Genomic DNA, 5,256 nt, shown 5'->3' with positions numbered 1-5,256 from the left:
AAACCACAGAGAAACCCTGTCTCGAAAAACCAAAAAAAATAAAATAAAATAAAATAAAATAAACTCCAGACCCATAGCCTCCCATATGCTTGGCAAGCAACTTACCAGTGAGTTAGAGCCCCAGCACAAGGGATTTTTATCAACATTTAGATAGTTAGGGGCTCGCATTGACCAGACCACTCTCAAACTCCCTATTTAGTCAAGGATGACCTTGAACTCCTGAACCTCCTGCCTCCACCTCCCAAACCCTGAGATCACAAGTATGAACCCCTGTGTTTATTAGAGGGGACATCATTTCTGTTTAAAAGAGTCTCACTCTAGCGGTGGTGACACACGCCTTTAATCCCAGCACTCGGGAGGCAGAGGCAGGCAGATCTCTGTGAGTTCGAGACCAGCCTGGTCTACAAAAGCTAGTTCCAGGACAGGAACCAAAAGCTATGGAGAAACCCTGTCTCAAAAAAAAAAAAAAAAAAAAAAGTCTCACTCTGTAGTCTTGACTGGTCTGGACCTCACTATCTAGACCAGGGTGACCTTGGATTTTTGAGCCTCCTACTCCTCCCCCGCCCACCAAGTGCTGGATTATACTCTGATTAATTATAATATTCTGAATCAATGTATGCATCAACCCATTTGGCTTTGCTGTCACCATAGTGTGTAGTGATTATATCAGCTCATGCTCATCAATGTTAATATTGTATACAAATTAACCACAAATTTAAATCTTTTGTTTCACACTCTTTTATTACTTAAATTATGAAACAGTTTTAAGGATCTACTCATTGTGCCTATTCATAATATACTAATGCTTTTGGTACGACCTAAAAAAATTTCCTTTTCAATGTCAGAATAATATATATTGAATTCATTACTCTTTTTATGGCTCTTCTTTCATATTCTAAGGTCTTAATAATGATTCATGGTGAACCTCTACAAATAAATGCAGAGTTGAATTCAACCTAAGCAATTATGATAAAAGAGCTTCATGAGCTATGGATGTAGCTAAGCTGGCAGAGTCCTTGCCTTGCACACAATAGGCAGGCCACACAAAGGAGGCAGGGCAGCACAGGTCTGTAATTCTGGTGCTCAGAGGCTGAGGGAGGAGGATCAGAAGTTCAAGGTCATTTTTGACTACTTTTCAAGTTCAAGGGCAGCCTGGGCTATTTGAGACCTTATCTCAGAAACAAACAGAAAGAAAGAAAAAAACCAAGGCTGGAATATAGCTCAGTAGTTCTTGGAGAGGACCCAAATTCCCTTCCCATCACCCGTGTCTGGTATCTCATAACTGTCTGTGTGCGGCTTCCGGGGATCTGACACTCTCTTCTGACCTCCATGGGCACCGACGTGTGTCTCTCTCACGTGCACTTGCACACGTATGCACGTGTGCACAAGAGTTTGTGGGCACACACACAAATAAAGATGAAAATGAACATTTTTATTTATTCTGTGTATGGGTGTTTGCCTGCGTGTACATCTGTGCACAGAGTTCGCACCTGGAGTCTGAGGAAGCCGGAAGAACTTGTCCGACCTGGAACTGGAATTACAGGTGGCAGTGAGTCACCTTGTTGGTATTGATGATTGAACCCAGGTCCTCTGGTACAGCAGACGGTGCTCTTAATCACCGAGCTATCTCTCCAGTCCTTGAAAATATCTAGTTTAAAAAAAGAAAAAAGAAAGAAAAAGCAAGCCAAGCATGGTTGTGTAAACTTTTAATGCAGCCTGGTCTACTGGGCAAGTTCCAGGAGAGCCAGGGTTACATGGAGAAACCCTGTCTCAAGCAAAAAACTAAGTCTATACCCCTCTGTTTCTCTCCACAGTCTTCCTTTGCAGACTGAGGTGTAGCTGAGTAGCGCACACCTAGTATACAGGAGGTCTTGGGTTTGATTTAAATGCGTGCAGACTTTGTTGACACACAGAGACATACAAAGAGGAAACACCTCTAATGTAGAAAATAGGAACCATCCACGGCAGGATGACTCAGTGGGGAAAGGCTCGTACCATGTAAGTCTAGCAACCTGAGTTCAATCCCCAGAACCCACATAAAGGTGGAAAGAAAACCATGACTTCACTAAGTTGTGTTTTGACCTCTATACACACATCTTATACAAATGATGATGATGATAAATAAAAAATTTCAAAAGAAAATAAAGCAAGCCAGGTGGTGGTGGCACACACCTTTAATCCCAACACTCAGGGAGCAGAGACAGGAGGATCTCTGTGAGTTCAAGGCCAGCCTGGTCTACAAGAGCAAGTTCCAGGACAGGCTCCAAAGCTACAGAGAAACCCTGTCTCAAAAAACAAAAACAAAAAAGAAATAGAAAGAAAGACAGAAAGGGAGAAAGGAAAAAATATAAAGTTCATAAACTGCTTTTGGGACTACAAATGATCTGAGTATTGTGGGAAACAGGCTAACAACCCCTCAACAAGTTACACGCATACTATGTTACCCAGAGATTTAACTCCTGGGCAGATATCCCAAATAACTGAAATTAGATATGCAAGCAGAATTTAATACATAAACGCTCATCGCGGCACTGTTCACAACAGCAGAAATGTGGAAGTCATTACACGGCCAGCGACAGATGTGAGCCAGTCATGCATGGCCTTGCTGGAAAATGAAATGTCACTCAGACATAAAGGGGAAAGAAATGGCTGGTGCACACTACAGCATAGACGGACCTCGAAGATGTTAGCCTGGGTGGAAGAGAGCACATATTTGTTATATGATGTCATGTATGTGAGGAGCCGGAATAGGCAAATCCACAGAGACAGACAGCAGGTTGTGGTCGGCAGGAGCTCCATGGAATCCTGTTGGGTATGAAGCTCCCATTTGAGGGAAGGAAAAGTTCTTGTAGCCTGACCTGGAAGCCCATGCCAACACTCCTAAGACCGATGCAGGAAGATCTTCAAGAGTTCATTGGTTTGGGGTTTTGTTTGGTTGGTTAATTGGATTTTTGATTTTTTTTTTTTTGAGACAAGCTTTCACTATATAGTAGCCTGGCTGTCTTGGAACTTGCTCTTGTAGACCAGGCTGTTCTTGAATTTACAGAAACCCGCCTACCTCTACCTCACTAGTACTGGGATTAAAGGCATGCACACCACCGTCTAGCTAAATAATAATTTTCAGTTCAAGAAGTTATTAGGGTAGACAGCAGTGATAGATTGGACAACACTATAGGTATTTATTCGAACCTTGTGTCGAAACACAAACCAAAACCAAAAAGAGTGTTTGGTGCTATTTCAGAGGATTCTTAGGTGGAGCTCTCAGCACCCATGTCAGGCTGCTCACAACTGCCTGTATCTCCAGCTTCCAGAGAGCCTCCACGGACGCATGCACACACCTGCACGCCCATGGTCACAAATACACATAAGCAAATCTTCTTTAAGAAAGAAAACAAGGGCTGAAGAGATGACTCAGGGTACTTGCTGTTCTTTCAGAGGGCCCAAGTTCAACTCCCAGCACCCTCATGATAGCTCATAGCCATCTATAACTCCAGTACCGGGGGCTTTGATACCCTCTTCTGGAAGGCACACCTGTGGCATGCAGACAAAAAACCCACACATATGCATTAAAATAAACATTTTAAAAAGAAAACAAAATTTAAAAAGTAATTTTGTTTTTCAGTTCTGGGCACCGAACCAGGGCTTGATTCATGCTAGACCATTAGGCTGCTTCTCTGGGCAACTTTATGCTATACAGATTTTACCATCTTTTTTATTAAAGTACACTCACAGGGATGGGTACTGTCAAAAGACAGAGATTGACAGCTGTTGGATGTTGTGCCCTGGCCATGGGTTGTGAGAAGGTCAATTAGTGATGTCACTGTGGAGGACTTTGGCCTTTCTTCCACAGAATTATCACATGACCCAGGAATTCCACTTCCCAGCCAAAAGGATTGGGACAGGAATTCAAAAACGATTTTTATTTTACACTGTTTTGCTTGCTTTTGAGTCTTAGAGTGTTCCACCAGGCTGCACTGAAACTCACTCTGTAGCCCAGGCTGGCTTTGGATCCTGCCATCTTTCTGCGTCAGCCAACCAAGGGCTGGAACTGCAGGTATGGTGTGTTACTACCTGTGCCCAGAGCGGCAAGGTTACACAGTGAGCCAGAAGGCCGTGGAAGACAGGGCGAGCCAAATGTGGTCCAGCCACATGAGTGGTAACTCGGCCTTAGGAGCTGGAGAGACGCTCAGCAGTTAAGAGCACACACTAGCTCAGGCGCAGGTCCCACGTCAAGCATCTCACAAGTGCTTGTAACTCCAGCTCCAGTGGGATCCCACGCTTCTCCCTCTACCAGCAACTGTACTTGATGCATATACAATTCCCAAGTACATGTAACTTCAAGTAATAAAAATAAACCTTGAAAAAGTATAAAAGAGCATCTACTGCTCTGGCAAAGAATCAGAATTCAGTTCTTTCTTTTCTCTATTCTCTCTCTCTCTCTCTCTCTCTCTTCCTCCTTCCTCTCTCTCTTTGTTTGTTTTTGGAACTCTCTTTGTAGACCAGTGACTTCAGACTCAGAGATCTGCCTGCTTCTGCCTCCAGAGCTGGGATTAGAGGTGTATGCCACCGTCACCCCAGAGTTCAGTTCTAAACGCGCACACTGGGTGGTTCACACCCACCTGTAACCAGAGCTCCAGGAGATCTTCTTATACACTGACTCACACAGCCACACATTAATAAAAACAAAATCTTTAAATAATTAAGCCTTAAGAAGAAAGGGAATTCTGACTCACTCTCCAGCATGGATGGACTTTAAGGATTAATAGTATGTGAAATAAGCCAGACACTGGGGCTGGGGTGATGCCTCAGTGCAAGTATGAGGATCAGAGTTCAGATCCCAAGCACCCACATAAAAAACAGGTGTTTGCTGGGCAGTGGTGGCACATGTCTTTAATCCCATCACTCAGGAGGCAGAAGCAGGCGGATCTCTATGAGTTCGGGGCCAGCCTAGTCTACAAGTGCTAGTTCCAGGACAGGCTCCAAAGCTACAGAGAAAGATGGTCTCAAAAAAAAAAAAAGTCAGGTGTTGTGGTTGTGCCTGTGTTTGCCTGTAATCCTAGCAGTGTGTGTTCAGGAGGATACTGGGGCAGTTTTCTCTCCCTGGAGCTCACGGACCAGACGGTCTAAAAAAATGAGCAAGTTCTAGGCCCAGTGAGAGACCCTGTCTCAAAAAACAAAAGTGGAAGCTGGGCGGTGGTGGCGCACGCCTTTAATCCCAGCACTCGGGAGGCAGAGGCAGGCAGATCTCTGTGAGTT

The sequence above is a fragment of the Microtus ochrogaster genome, chromosome 10, assembly GCF_000317375.1.
Source record: "Microtus ochrogaster isolate Prairie Vole_2 chromosome 10, MicOch1.0, whole genome shotgun sequence".
In the NCBI taxonomy this organism is placed as follows: Eukaryota; Metazoa; Chordata; class Mammalia; order Rodentia; family Cricetidae; genus Microtus; species Microtus ochrogaster.
This window is presented reverse-complemented; position numbering follows the sequence as displayed.